General features: G+C 33.6%; 1 long non-coding RNA gene across 2 annotated transcripts in view; it reads left to right on the top strand.

The window, feature by feature from the left end:
* LOC140636636 (uncharacterized) overlaps window positions 1–1,580 on the top strand; it is a 39,258-nt gene extending 37,678 nt beyond the window's left edge. Inside the window, exon 4 of one of the 2 annotated variants that reach the window (XR_012033862.1) lies at window positions 279–1,580. This is a non-coding gene — a long non-coding RNA (uncharacterized lncRNA). The remainder of the gene's footprint in view (window positions 1–278) is intronic. The other variant, XR_012033861.1, reaches the window with a different exon arrangement.
* Window positions 1,581–16,900: the final 15,320 nt, after the last annotated feature.

Below are 16,900 nucleotides of genomic sequence, written 5' to 3'. Positions count from 1 at the left end.
TTCATTAAACTGGGCATTTCAGTCTTACCCACTATTTGAAAGTGTGTTTTCATTTTAGCTATTTTCTTTAGACTAGTGTGATAAATTATGAAAAACTGACATCATGAGCTAAGCTTAATACTCATCAAAATGATTCTTTCCATGTCATCTTAGATGGCAGTACTGATAATGAATGAAGCCTGAAAACTTAATCTAATTTTACTGAACTTACTGTTGAGAGAATTATATAACTCTAACCTTTCCACCCCTGTTCTTGTGTCCTATTTTACCACCTGCAGCACTATAAACGGAAGAATCTTGCCGGATGGGAGCCATCTGCAAAATAACTCATCTCTTCAAAGGGCGGCTGGATTCAAGTGCTATCATGTCTTCCAATGTGCAGTATATTTTAGTTATTGCTTTTAAATAATCTTTAGTTTTCTCTTTTGCACATTGGTGAAGACTTTAAATAGCAGATGTCAAAAATCACTTGATTCTTTTGCTTATTGAATTTCCAGAAATGCTCAGTATGAAGATATGCTTCTACAGTGTTTGTGTGAAATAATGTAATTCAATCATGCTTTCTCTATAGATAGCAATGGTCCACGTATGAGAAAAATTCAGAATGCATTATCCAAAAATTAGCTTCCATATATCTGATTATACTTAGCTCTTCTGGAATAAACAAAATTTGATGCCACTGATGCCGATGCCTTAATTCTTACTTTACCTGCTGTGCATGAAAAATAGACACTAGAAGGGGAGCACAAACAGCAGTAATGGTACAAAGATTTCTTATTTCAATATTTACCTTTTGTGGGCAGATCTGGGAATTTTCCTTTTCCTTTAATGAGAATTGAAGATAAGCTGGCTTCACTATGGCAATACAAATGTTAAAATTATCACGAATGCTATGCCATATGTCACTTAGATAATAGTAGAAATAGGTTGTTGATCAGTAGATACATTCTCATTAGAATCTCACCATTTTTAGCATAGAACAGACGAATTTTCTTTGGAACAGTTTGTTCTAAGGATGGTTTTCTTGGCTGTCATAGGAGGTTTTAGAGTTTCATGAATTGTCGCTATAGCATTCTATATGAATTGAATAAAATGTCTATTGTGTTTTCCAAGGTGAATGCTTCCTAACTTTCACAGATATTTCAGTATTTACTTAGTCTATATCACAAATTAATGCTAACAAAAAAGACATGACTTACTTCTTAAATACTTTCCACACACAACTTCCCATTACTATCTTTTTATGGAGCGGGTAACCCCCAAAGTCTCAGGTTGTAAATGGCTTGCTTTCTGGGGCACTGAGAAGAATGCTTGTTGGTGCTTCCTTACCTGGAGAGATAAGTCTATGATTATTTACAGGTGTACACTGACTATTTAACTTTAGAAGTAAGTTTGAAGTAAGGAAGATAACCTAAGGAAAATAAAATGTCTTATACACATAGCTAGCTATGTGTTAACTCTAGCTAACTCATAGCTAACTCTAACTAGAGTCCCATGCAGAACTACAATATAAATAGAACCCTATTTACCTCTTTGTTTTCATTACTTAACATGTCATTGCTATATTTATTTAAAATTGTTGCTTTCTATATTCTCTATATTCTGTAAGATTAAATATTTGTGTTATTTTATTTTTTCACTAAAAGTAGAATATTATTGTTCTAAACTAAAGCAACAGAACTATTAATTACATAATAGTTTTGATCAAACCAAACATTTATTAACATAAATAGAACTGGAAAAATTTAAATGGCTATGCTAATAGAATAGACAGGCTTCACTACTGAAAGTTTGATGTTGATAGAAATACCCAAATGCTTAGGTTTGAATTATGACTTCCAATTTAAAAAAAGTTTAGTACAAATCTGTTTTTTTTTTTTTTAAGATTTTATTTGTTTATTCATGAGAGGCACACACAGAGAGAGGGAGAGAGGCAGAGACACAGACAGAGGGAGAAGCAAGCTCCATGCAGAGAGCCTGACGTGGGACTCGATCCAGGGTCTCCAGGATCACACCCTGGGCTGAAGGCTGTGCTAAACTGCTGAGCCACCGGGGCTGCCCTAGTACAAAGCTGCTTAAATGTGTTGAAATGTAAGTATGTTATTTTTTCCCATTAAAGTCAATGGTCGTGAAAAAGAACAACAGTTTTGAATCTGGTGTATCTAAGTCAAATTCTGATTATGTTATTTAAGTTATGTAGGCTTTCAGTACTTCAGTTTTTTTCAATTGTCAAAGGGTGTTTGTAATAGCATTTGTTTTAGGGGGTTTCTTGAATGTTACTTAAAGCACTTAGTATAGGGCCTACTTCACTCACTGTTATTTTTATTTTATTACTATTACATTGTATCATACGGCAATGTATCATTAAGGCATTGTATCGTCAATACATTATTATTACATGATGTCATAGGACAGAGTCAGCCTATGAGAGTTATTGAATTTCCCCCAAGTGCTCATTTTCCTATTGAAGATATAACATATCTGTCATACTTCTGCATTACCATAGTCCATTCACTCCTCAATTCTTTTAGATAACTCTGACATGAGAATTCCTTTCTCCTTTATTTTTAATTTTCCAATGCCTCTCTTCTATTTTTACTCTCATCTGAAGACTGGGCTTCCTATTCCACTTAGAAAACTGAGAGGATCTGAGGTGGGTTTCCTTATGCTCATCTACCCGAGGACCACATGCCAACAAATGTCCCTCTTTCTTCTGTATTAAACTCTTTCTTTTCCCCTAAAACTTTTCCATTAGTACATAACTATATTTTTAAAAACTTTTTTTGTTTTCATTCAGCAGTATCTCTCATAACTCTCCCTTCTTAGAACAAAAACCAAAAAACTCCTCTAAAGAGTTGTCTTGTAATCACTGACTCTTTCATTGCTCTGCTCTCATTCTTTCTTAAAAACATGACAAAAAAAAAAAATAAAATTGGGCGTCCACCACACAACTTAACAACATTGATCCCATTGACTACAGCTGATGCTAAATCCAAGATTCAGTTTTATGTCATTATTTAAAATACAAGTCTGATTAAAAATAGCCAACAAAGGGATCCCTGGGTGGCTCAGCAGTTTGGCACCTGCCTTTGGCCCAGGGTGCAATCCTGAAGTCCGGGGATCGAGTCCCACGTGGGGCTCCCACATGGAGCCTGCTTCTCCCTCCTCCTGTGTCTCTGCCTCTCTCTCTCTCTCTCTCTCCATATATCATGAAAAAATAAATAAATAAATCTTTTAAAAAAAATAGCCAGCAAATTCTCTTTATTTGAAATGTTTCCTGATTTACTTCCATGCCCTTGCTACTTCCTCCTTTTAAAACTTCATTACTTGACTTCCAAGTGCTAACTATTGTAATGATAGGTCAGTCTTTCTTTTATTATTATCTGTTAACAGTAACTCCCTAAATTATCCTACCCACTACATTGACTTAAAATTCTAATATATACTTATCATTTAAGTTATATCACCTTGATTTTACCTGCAACTGCCTGTTCACCAGCATCATTTGGATGACTACAGATAATCTGAATCCTCTACCAGCCTTCCTTTGGACTGCTTTCTAGTCCCAAATATACCTTGTATAAATACTCTAAAAAAATAGCCTGCTAAGACTGAAATATTTTGCTACTATATATATATATGTATATATAATATTCCATATATATATTTATATATTTGAGTATTCCAGTTAGTTATCTAAATTGAGTCCCAGCAAATAGCCAATATCAGCTTGTAACCACATGAATGAGCCATCTTAGATATTTAACCTAATTGAGTCTTCATATAACTGTAACTATGCGAGAGACCTCTTACAAGAATCCAACTGATCTTAGTCAACCACAAAACAAAGAGAAATAATAATAGGTTGTTGTAAGCTACTAAGTTTTAGAGTAGTTATTTTAGGTTTGGTTTTGGAGTCTGTTATCTGAGAATTATCATCTATGATATTGGAATAGTTTTGAGACCAAAATAATAAAACATAAACAATTTTAAAAAGATCATTCATTGATTAAACTGTTTAGTTACTGATTTATTGATTTAAATTGGCTTATCTGGAAACTTGTAAACTAGTTCTACTAATTTTTTTAAAAAATATTTTTCTAGGAGAACATAGAGCATTACAAAATCACTCAATATAAGCGGAAACCTTAAATAAAATGAAAAGTGTATTTATATTGATTATCTGAATATCATATATAACACAAGCTGAAAAAATTTTCTCAATATAGATATATAATAGATAGAAAGATGAGTGATTAATTATTTTTTCAACTGTTTTTGCCTCTAATATTGTGTCACTGGTATTTTTTTGATGAAATATTGTGTTCAAAATATGACATGTTATTTTTCATAAAATATTCTGGTTTCCTCTTAAAGTTTCATTCTATTTTTAATGCACTTGAAATTGTTAATTCCTTCTGTTTACTTGTCTGAAAACAAATTATGCAAAATGATATATTCTCAATTCTATATTTTCATTGAAATGTGCACATGTATATCAATCTATTGTAAAGATCCACTCATTGCTATCTTGCAGTGTCTTTATTAAGCTATTTTTGTAAGATAAAAGTTGTCAAAAAAGTTGTATCTATTTATGATTCTTTCCAGCATTTCACCAATTTTAAATACTATAAAACCTTAGACTTTTTCATTTTCACTCCATACCCAAATAGAATACGTTCATTCAATGTATACTGAACTCTATCAAAAATATTATTCCCACAAATATAAATATTTCAAAACACAAGAATGCAATGCTAGAATAAACTTTGTATACTGAGTTCTTAACATTTCTTTGTTTTTCCTGTGTTTTGTATGAATAAAATTTAGCATCATCCTGTCTGCATGCTATACTTTCAATAACTGACTTGCTAAAAGCTTCAGAAGCTGAAGATGTAGGGTGTTGCAATCACTGAGTACTTTGATTAAACATTTCTAATTTTTTATGCAACCAAAATATTACAGAATACTTTAATACAAAGATAGGAAGATTAGATTGATTAATGAAGTAATTCTTTATAGACCTAAATATATCCCAAATCAGGTTAGTGTTGTGCAACAAAGGATGAATTCCAAACAACCATGATGAGGTAGTATCTGTTCAATAACAGTATCATCAGAAAATGTAGTAAAGCTGAGTATATATATTAAAATTATTTTTAGTAACTATGGCTTATATTTCAGTTGCCAGAATAAGTGTAGCTTATTTGAATACACATAAATTATATGTGCCCTTTGACCAAGTATGATAGCATAGCTGCTTTATACATTTATTATTTTTGTAAGATTTTATTTATTCATGATAGACACAAAGGCAGAGACATAGGCAGAAGGAGAAGCTGCTCTCTGCAGGGAGGCAGACGCAGGACTCAATCCCAGGACCCCGGGATGACGAGCTGAGCCAACGGCAGATGCTCAACCACTGAGCAAGCCAGGTGCCCCTTCAAAGGTTTCTTAATGTAAAACTTTGTATTTTCCCCATAAAAATTGTATTGTAAATGTTGAATTTCATCAGAATTTATGCGTTCACAATACTATCAAATATTTCAAAGAAAATTTCTAAAAGCTCAATTATGATTCCATAAATTGTATGAAGAAATCATAACAACAACACACCATTACTGTAATTAACTGATTTTCTATTTGAAGTATCTGATGATGTTGATTATCAAACTTGCATCATTTAACTGATGAAAAGTTCTGTCAATGCAATAACAGTTCTAGCTTCACTTTTTAAATACACAAGAAAGCTTAGAAATAAAGATGAGAGAACTTAATTATTAATAAGAGCTATTTTCTCCCAAAATGTTATGTTTTCAGAGTGATATACCAGCACAACCTTATGTGGCTGCTTATGGCCCATGATTTTCAAGTAGGGACTTAAAACTGCTTCTTGTATTTGAAGTTAAGGCTATTAATCTTCCAGCAGGTTAGGTCTTCTTATCTGATCAATGATAGCATCGTAAACCTGTGGTAAATGGTAAATGTCAATAAGAGTTTGTGAAAGTCACATATACTGTTACTTTCCTGGGGCACAGAAATCCAGAACATAATTTTCATGTGGTTCTGGCATTCACTAAGATAGAATGAATGACTTAGAAGGAGTGATCATTTCCAATACCTTGTAAGGGACTTTCTTGTTCTCAGAGAAATCTCTGTAGTCATTGGTGACATCTCCTATGAAACCAGGCACTCTTGTTATGCTTGCCAGGCTCAAGCCCGGATCTATGCTTCCCTCAATTGCTCAGCTCTACAAGGATTGATTTGTAGATCTTGTTTGTGTAGAACTTATTTACAAAAAGGAAAAAAAAAAGAATAAGAAAATTATAATAAAAGATCTAAAAGAAATGAAAAGACAAAAAATCCTTGAAAGAAGAAATTTTTCTCATAAAAATAAGTTTAAATAGGAAAGAATTATAAAAACTTAAAAATAAAAAGTGAAACAGTAGAAACTTAAGAAAAAAAACAAATTTCTCTTAAACTGGTTCTCTGCTGCTAAATGATTTCATTAGAACATTTAAAAATGAATTTTCAAAACCCTCAAGACTCTTGGTTTATCAGTAAGTGCTCCCTTATGTTGTTGGCTCAAAAGGGAGAGGATATCTGCTCTGCATCTGGGAAGACTGGAAGAAAGAGTAATAAGTTGTTGCTTGTTGCTTTTTATGTTTATCCACATGTTAGAGTGAAAACTATGCCCACTGTATGTGTCTTATTCACTACTAGAGGAAGCTAGTGCAGAATCTGGAAATATGAAAAAGAAGTCTACCAAAACCATCTCACATTATCTTAGAGTAGCAGTTAGTTAATAATATTCTTTTAAAAAATGAAAAATGTAAGACAAATCTAAATCAGGATACCAATAGAATAGTGTCAGTATCAACTGGGACTCTTCCAAGACAACTGGGATGGACATAGGATCACTTGTTTCTCAGCCTCAAGTCTACAGGCCTGTTCAATAAATGAGTAAAATATTGACATCATTTATAAATCTTTTACTGCCTAATTCCATTTGACCTCAATTTTCCTCAGCTTTCTTTAAGCATTTATGTACTTAGTTCTTTAGAGCTGGATAGTGTGGCATTTACTTTGTATATTTTGCCATTATATATTCTCCATTCAATCTTTTCAGTTTGTGTTTGTCCTGTTACCCTCGCTGGATTCTCTGTGTTCTTAAGGACTCTAACCATCCTTTGTAAATCTCCACATATAAACATTGTTGATTTACTAACTACATGGCTTTAATTTGATGTTCACTGGAAATTAATTTACATTTGATGAATATAACTTTTAATTATAAACATTTAATTAATGAGCAATCCACTTTTAAAAAAATGCCTTATGTCAAGATTGGAAGTACAGAGAAATCCAGTGTCTGTCCTGGACTGCTCTCGTTGGAAACGTATACCTTCTTTTGGCAAATCTGTTATGTAAGGGGCTCAGTTTATTCATCTGAAGTGGCAGCTACCATAGATATTTTTCCTGATCTTTTTTGATAGTTTTAAGTCCAGTTAATCTGAGATGCTGAGAATTCTTTGTAGTCTTCCTTTAAGCACAAATGGCACATTAAAAAGGAAAACAAAGTCTGCAATACTCAAGCCATCCCCCATTTTTTGATCCCCTTTACAGAATTTTGATTTACTTATCGGTAATTTATTTTTAACTCACTTTCTAAAATGATGAATTAGAAACTTTAAAATTAAATCATTCTTTTACATACACTACTGGATACGCATGACTGGAAAACTTTTTTTGATGCCACACAATTATCAGAAAAATAAAATAAAAATGAGTACATATTACCAATACAGGCATATTTAATTTCTTATACGTAATATACATGGACTACTCCTCTAATATATTTGAGTGCAGAAACTTAGTTGTCTGATAAACAGATATACCTTTTTCCCTTCTTGTTAACAGAACACTCATTTTACTTGGATAGTGATGTACTGTGTCCTTGAGAATTAATCATTCTGAGTCTCAGCAGATCATGGCAGCACTCTTTGCTGCTGCCAGTGGTTTGGTCTGAAAGTAATCATGGAATCCGTCAGGGCCAATGAAACATAAAAGGATATCTGCTAGGGATCTCCAGGGAAGATTTTATTCTTTGAAAAAGGAGTATTGCCACAAAGGAGAGGATATCTTTTTGAGTTGACCATCCTTGAGCTAGTCTTTGGAGGCAATTGCTTAAGGACATGATGCCTAAAGATCCTGTAGCCATCATGGAGGTTGCACTCATAAGAATAGTGTGAATGGTAGAAGAGTAGGACAGAAGATTCCTGAAGAAATTACTGGGCTGCTGAGCCAACTGTAGCACTGCCTAACTCTATAACTTTTTGTATAATTAATGAGCATATCATTTCAAAATTCTTTGTTAAGTCTATTTCTTTCAGGCTATTGAAACCAGTATGAGTATGTGGAGTAATAACTAATTTTTTAAAAAATGATTTAAAAAATAAAATAATTGAAACTAATAATATTTTTTCAAGAGTATTTTGCTTACATTTATCTATAAAAAGTCCAAAACCATGCTTATTCTTTCAAAAATATGTTTAGTGAACATACTGTCATTGAATATGCTTTATTGTTTTTGAAAATATTATTTTAACATATTATGATATAACTCTGTAATGTTGTACTTCTAAATTTCATTTATTTGAAGGCTTGTTTTAGTGGCTTTTATGGGGGGAATGGCATATTACTAGATTATGGGGTCCAAATGAAAGAAAAACATTGTTGGCTATCCTTTCTAAATCTAATTATTGAATGGTTAGTTCCAACTACCCATTGTACAAAGTACAGAGATCTTTTTTTGAAATTTGGTTTGAAAATGTCCATGTAATTGTTCTTAAAAACTAATTGGAAGTAATTTCATGTCCATATTTTAATGAGTGTGTCCAAACCTACCAAAATTCTTCATTTTGAACATTTAAAATAGTGGACAAAATCCTGCCTTGAAATTTAAATATATACCTAAAAGACTTTTTTTTATAGTTGACATAGTTATCTCATTTTTGGTAAAAAAAAAAAAAAAAAAAATCAGTTATGGAAACACTTTTAAACACTTATTTCCAAAAGTGCTTTCTCTAGTGTGTCATTCTTTCATTTTGATTTTCTACTTTCCCATTTCCTATTAAACTATCAACTTTGCCTATAAAATGACATTAAATATATATTTATTCATTCATCTTTCTTTTTGTGGGGAGGTGTGGAGTGTCATCTTGTATAGAGCATGTTATTAGCTCACTTATACACACATTTGCAAATTTGAAACACTTTTTAATAAAGAAAAATATTTAGGTCTGACAATTCTTCCCAGTATGTTTCTATGATATAATATGATAACTCCGGCATGATACAAAGATTCTTTTTTTTCAATTTTGATCAATTACAAAATATTACTTAAAAACACGCAAAATCTGCATCGAAAATGTCTTTGTTTTTGTTTATATGAAAAATTAATCCCATGTAATACTTTGGCCATTTCTGGCTGCAACTTGCAAGGTGGGCTCTTCACTCAGCACAGAGTCTGCTTGAGATTCTCTCTCCCTTTCCTTCTGCCCCTACCACTCATGCTCTCTCTCTCTCTCTCAAATAAATAAATAAATCTTAAAAAAAGAATAATTATCCCATTTATTTACTGAGAATTCCATATATATTTTTTACTTTTCTTTTTTAACAGTTTTATTGACATTCAACTCACATATAATATAATTCATCTATTTAAAGTAAACTTAATATTTTTATTAGCAAGTTCATGGGATTGTACAATCATCACTACAATCTAACTTTAGAGCATCTTTGTTCTCCCACAAAAGCCCTAAGCAACCACTAATCTACTTTCTATCTTTATAGATTTTCCTATTCTGGATATTTCATATAAATTAAATTATACAATATGCAATTCTTTCTGACTTTTTTTGCTTAGAGCAATATGACTTTCAAGGTTCATCCATGTTGTAGCATACATCAGCTCTTCTCTCATTTCTATTGTCAAATATGATTCCTTTGTATACATAAAAGACATTTATCTATCCACTCATCAGTTGATGGACATTTGAATTATTGAAATATATGCTATATATTGTGTAAATTTTCATATTCTTATATGATTCTACCTCACTGTGCATAATTGATTGGCCTAAAATGAGGTTCTTATACAATTCTGAAAGCTACACCCTTCTCTATGACTTTTGAAAATTTTCATATCCTAAATATAGGGGTTTGGTAGCCACATTTTTCAACATGTGCTGCTCAGCATACAGAGAAGAGAGAAACAAGATGAACTAAAAATCCTGGAGGCATATTCTTGGCTGGTTTTAGTGTTGAGAGGTCTAGCAGCATCCTGCCTTTCTTGTGTGTGCCTTTCTTTTACACACACACATACACACACACACACACGCATCAACACCAAGAAACAACACAATATTTTCTCCCTGAAACTTTACCATTTGGTAAAACAAGATGGCAGTGTAGAGTTGGATCTGAATGAGGATGTGTCAGCCTGAGAGTGAATGCTGTGGCTTTTTCCTGCTTTTTTTTTTTTTTTTTTTTTTTTTACTATGCTAAACTTCTCTCCCATAAAGTCAAATGTGGAATTCCAAGAGATTTATTTGTAGAGATTAAGGGAACCTATAAAAACTGAGCTTGACATCTTATTTCCTGGTTGGACATCTGCCTACACAGTAAACTTGCCTGTCTGCCTACTGTGCTTATGCGAGCAAGGAAAGTGAGAAAAGCAAATAAATTCAGGTAAATAATGAGGTGGAGAGAAGTATAAAAAAAGGACATCTGAGCTTCTGGAGACTTAAGTGAGCACCACCAAAATTAGCTTAGCTTGAACCAGCTTGCTGCTATACCACCCAACAGGACTGGCAGGACTGGCTACCATGCTAGACCCCTCCAACAGCAAATGTCTACTCCACCAAAAGCAGAAGTTGAAGTGCAGTTAAAAGCTTAGCCACAGTAGATATCCCTCTTGAGTGGCATATGCACAAAGGGACTCCGAAGGCTCTCAGGATGATTCACACATTAACCTGCCTGAGAACCAGCACTAGGATGCTTGCTGAATGGAGGGCATTGAGATACCAGTTTTGAATGGAAAATCAGTGATGACCAAGAAACAACAGCAGGAGCCAGATGCTTCCCTTTACAGCTCCTGAGTCCTCACTCCAACTAAGGGGGGAAGAAGGCAAAGTCAAAATGAAGGGGAGAAGAGGTGAAAGGGCCGATAAAAATGTCTCTAGCCAACACTCAGCAGACCCAGAGGGAGTGGAGGAAATGAGCAATCAACTGGATAGGTAAGTAAATTTTCACTCTACAGAATTGTTATACTTAAAAGTGACTGGAGAATCAAAAGAAAAATAAAATCATTTCAAGTGTAGGTTTTACAGTCACCGGGTTATACATGCAGCATTTCCCCCCAACATTCTCAATAACTCATTGGTGTGTGTGTTTGTGTGCACGCGCACACATTTTGGAGAGGAAGGAGACAGCTTTCACCAAAGTACACAATAGTACAGACAATGAGATGTAATGATCAGAGATCTCGTCCAAATGCTCATTTGTATAAAGTTAGAAAACAAACTCAGGTAGCATGGTCTGCCAAGGTAAGATAATCTTCTAGAAGTCATGGGTGGCCCTTGCCCTAAAGGATTGGTACACATGCCACTTCAAAAAAATTTCCTATGATTATCTTTTTTCCTAAGTTTTGTCCATTTTTCTGAGAAACCCCTTGTAAAAGCATGAAATAATGACTCTTTCTGATATAACATGAATTAAAGTTTATCTCCTGTCCTATGCTCAGCTAGGAAAATCAATGACATCTACTCTCACCACTAGCAAGTGTTTACAGGTTCTCAGTAATTTAGGCTATATGCTTTGAATGTTACCCTTTTCAAATAATCAGGAGCATCATTGGCTTGCAATGCCTTGCTTAGATACTTCACCTTACCTTAAATGCCTTGGGGAGATGATACAACTTCTATCAGGCAGGATTTTCAACTTTTTTTAGGCGCTCATTCAGGCCTGGCCCTGTGATCACCTTATGTACTGTTGACATTCAGAGAAGTTCTTGAATAAGAATAGGGATGGGAGGCAGCAGGAAGAGAGAAGAAAATGCAGTCCTGAGCAGGCCACACCAGAGTTTTATTAAGATTTGCAAAAGTGAAAGAGTTGTTAAAGTATTTGTGATGTTAAAACAAATATCTAAATTTCATTGTTCACATAGTTTTAAGATACATTTTTTATAATATACAGGATATTTTTGCCATTTTAAATACTGCCTTTAACCTGCATTCTTTTATAAAAGGCCACATTTAAAAAAAGAGGTCAGTATCTTTATTACGATCCTGTACAATACATAATTAACTTATAAATGATTCAGCTCAGGTAGCATAAAGAAGAATTATAGCACAGGTCTTTGTGAGTATGTGTTAACGTTATGGTCATGGCTACTGCAGGCTCCATCATACACTGATGCTCTTGAGAGTCTTCCTGGCTTTAGCTCTGAGATGCTATCTATTCGATTCTAAATCAGAAGATATTTTATTCTTAAAATCCCATATGGTTATTAATGGAAAGGCAATAAAGCAAAACAGAGCACGTGTTTTTGGTAAAATATATCTATATTCGGATCTCATGATCTCCAGGAAGTAAATAGTAGTTTACAGAGATAAGAAAAAAGAGTAATTCTTGGAATAGGAGGAAACTCCCCGAAGGATGTAGAGGCAGAGAGACGAAAAACAAAAGGATGAGTGAGGAGTAGAGTAGATGTGAGGCAGAGGAGAGAGAGCAGGTGAGAAGGAAAGGGCAGGAGGAGGAGAGGATGGGTGGAAAAGAGGAAGAAGGGGCAGAAGCAGAGGGCCGTCTTCCCATGGAGTTCAAGATTTTAAGTGAGAGAGTAAAGATGAAGCTTTTTAAAACGTTCACTGTTGGGGCATCTAGGTGCCTCAGTTGGTTAAATGTCTCTTCTTGGCTCAGGTCATGATCCCAGAGTCCTAGGACTGAGCCCCACATTGGGAGGTGGGATTGGGGTATGTGTGGAGATGGGGAGGGCTCTTTGCTCAGCAGGAGGTCTGCTTCTCCCTCTCCCTCTACCTCCCACTCTCCCTGATTGTGCTCTCTCTCTCTCTCTCTCTCTCTCTCTCTGTCAAACAAATAAATAAAGTCTTTCCAGAAAAAAAAAAAAAAGGTTCACTATGCATATTTTTTGGATGGTAAAAAAGGAATCCATTGTGTTATCTATTGTTTTTAAACTTCACACTGGGTAATATTTAAATCTTTTCACAGTTTAACATTTAGAATGTACATTTTTAGGTTATTTCCTCTAGGAATACATGAAATATATTTTTAAATAAAACGAGATTAGAGCAAAGTAGGATCAAATCAGCTCTCTTTTCTAAGTCAAGAGCATTTTGTTTATTATTTTATTTCATTATATGGTTCTCTAACACCATTTCAATTAATACAAAATATTCCAAAGTACTGGAATTCCATTTCCATAAGGTGATTTTCTAGCAGGGGAGGTGGGGATTTGGTTTCAAATTTACTTCCTGTACTGTAACTGGACAATACAAAAAAGTCATATATGAATTTCTGTGGGCATATTTTTAAATTACTTTCTTAGCATAGATTACTTAATGTGAATTTAAGTTAATGAGTTTGAATTTTAAATCTTCTGTGATTCATTACCAAATTGTCTCTTGGAAAGTTACTGATTGACTATCCTATTCACAGTACATGAAAAACCCCACAAAGAGATGTTTCCACATTTCTTTACAATTACTGAAATGCTGAATTATTTTACTTCTCTGAATAATGTGCAATTGAAAAAAATGTGTTGAAGATTAAAGGAGACTATAATAACCTAAGCGAGATCAAAGAATAAAAAAATCTCTCTATGAGTGATTTCCTTTAAATTCATTAAAAAATATTCTAAAGGTACTGTAATTGTTTGGATAGGAAGAACTGATTATTAGTACCAAAGGAAGGCCGACCGACTTAAAAACCAGCTATTTGACTTCAGGCCATATTCCCTCCCCATCCCCTGCTTTGCTTCCCATCACTGTCTGCACAATACAAACAAATTACTGGTGGACTTATATGGATGTTAAGCTTCTGCTAAAATTACCCAAATCAGCTCTTTGATATACTTCGCTGTATGTTCTGTGTACACCAGCTTCAGCTTACATAAGAGAAGTTTTAAGCTATTTCCAGGGCAGAGAAATTCATCTATTTGCATTTCATATGCACTTCCTAAACTATTTTGATATACTTACTTCACAGTAAATGCTAAAAGTATAATAAATACTTAAGTATCAAGGCAAAATGTATCCATAACAATTGTATTTTAAGGTCATAAAACGGTAACTCCAAGTATAATCATTCCAATTGATTTTCATAGGGTGTCCTTTGCCTAAATATTCAGAAAAGGAGAATCTTGAGTTATGTAACTGATGAGATAGAAATTATCACTTACAAAGGAATATCTTAGTGTTTATTCATTCTTTGAGATCAATCCTAAAACCTGAGAGTTATAAGTAAATTTGTTTTTAGTAGTTTTGACATTTGAGATTTGACATTTAACATTTAAAAAACATGAAATGATTTTGATAGAAATTGTTTTAATTTCTTATGCAGATTTACTTTGCTGTTTAAGACTTTTCCCAATTTCTCTTATTTTTCTGCCTGATAGCTTCATATTTAAAGCACAAGCTAGCAGTTTGCCCCTAATAAATCATGCCTCAAAATAGAATTTACCCAGAAAAATGAATCTGGATTTTAGGAGGCATAAGCTTTACGAAAGGAAGAAAGGGAAAGACCTAAATTGAAGATGAAGATGGTTTTATAAGCATTTAGCCAAAGATAGAAGAATTGCCTGACTGCAAAATATATATCTTTTTGTTGAAAGAATATTAGAAACCAACGAAATATTTCAGGTAAAATGATTTAAGATAAGTGTGGCAGCCAAATTTAATGTAAAGGAAAGGGAGAGGCCAAAAGTGAGAAGAAATTTCAAGTTGTTCATGATTAGAGAACAAGGTAAATCAAAAGCCTTTGTATGCTGGGTGTAATTTTTCTTTCTGCGTTGTTTAAGCATTTAACTTTGGTCTTTAAAATTAAAAAAGAAAAATTATTTCAGTAGTATTTAACTATCATAATTCACTTGTAATCACATTGTGTTTTGATGAATGGCTGGACTTTTACTGCCAGTTTATGAGAACTAAATTTCAATTACATCAGAAAATAATATATCTTCATTTGTAAGGCATTTCATGTAAGAAAAAAATAAGTTTTCCCTGATCTATATCTAGTCGTACTTTTTTTTCTGTTTGTACATAGATAAGATTCTCTGAGGCACTCATGAATATTTTGGTGGCTCCCAAGGGGGTCTGACATTTCAATATTTCCTGACACGCTTGGAAAGGGAGCATTTCAAAAAATTAAAGACACTGATAAGCAAACCCTTCATTAATAAAACAGACTATTAAGTTTGCAGCTCCTATACTTAAAATTTTCCTATTTTATCTAAAATTAATTTGCAGGTACCATGAACCTTTTTGAAGTTTGAAAAAAAAGAGATTAAGTTAAGGGCAAGATTTAAAAAAAAATGGCTTCATCTACAGTACATCTCTGCTCTACAGATCATTTTCTCCTTTATTTAATAATTAATGCCAGCTACACCAGCATGTTTAAATCCTCAACAGATAAGAAATAATTAAGTTAACACCACTCAAAATGATATGTAACATCTCAATTAGTGAGAATTTTTAAGTGGCAACAAGGAGAATGAATTTATTGAAAGCTGCACTGTAGGATATTTTTTTTTCCCAATGAAAGTCAAAGTCACATTCATACAGATGCAAGAAACACTACACTTAGTGAAGTTGTTGTATCATCTGCTAAAATACATGATGTTACTGCCAGCAATCTAATGAATGCTCAGTGGCATACAGACAGTACTCTTCTGGAAACTCCAACAAAATATATTCCAGATTTGAAAATTAGGCATTTCCCTGGATGTTGAACTTCTCTTCATTTTTCCCTCTTTTCCCACAAATACCAAAGTGCTTAGCTAGAATAAAGAGATTTAATAGTCTCTACCCTCTGCTCTAAGCTCAAGGAATTATAACAGACAAGAATAATAAAAATATCTCATTCTGTATGTGTTTGTGTGTGTGTGTATGTGTGTGCGTGTCTTCTCTGTTCTCTTCTCTCCCACTTTCCTTTCCTCCCTTTGCTGAAGGAGCTATGTGCTCTATATACTTCTGGAAAATCATCCATGTGCCTTTGTCCATGAATGCCATATATGCCATAGGAATCAGTGTAAACAAACAAAAGGGACCATTAAAAAAGTAATTTTCCTACAAGTACACATCAGCAAATACACTCCTTGTACTATTTTTGGACAACTATCTAACATTTTAATTGACCCAGAAATTGGCACAGTTTCATTTGGCTCCCTTTCATTTCATGTGCCTTATCTGAGAAATGGAGAAAATGACATAAAGCACAAAAGTCCACTAAAAGCAATAGCACAGAGAAATAGTTTCCTCTTTTACCTGCAACTGTCTTCAACGTCCAACACTCATCCTAAAAGTCGTGATCATGTTTACATTTCCCCAAAGCTTAATGCATGTCAGGCAGATTTTTAAATCATTCCCAAACAATTATGGCTAGTTGGTTTTCCATTAAAGAAAACATGGAAATTCGACCCTGCTAGCCCAGAGGTTGAATTTATATGATGCCATGGAGTGTACTTACTCCCTCCCTCCTGTCCCTAGAGAAAGACCTAAAAGTGTACATTAATCCAAAGTCATATCATCGCAGTATTATCATTGTCTGAAGCCATTCAAATTACTCCTAAACCAGATTCCCAGTCTAAATTGGGTGACCCAAG

This window comes from Canis lupus, chromosome 7 (genome assembly GCF_048164855.1).
Source record: "Canis lupus baileyi chromosome 7, mCanLup2.hap1, whole genome shotgun sequence".
Lineage (NCBI taxonomy): Eukaryota > Metazoa > Chordata > Mammalia > Carnivora > Canidae > Canis > Canis lupus.
Note: the sequence above shows the minus strand (reverse complement) of the source record. Positions and strands in the feature narration are given on the sequence as shown.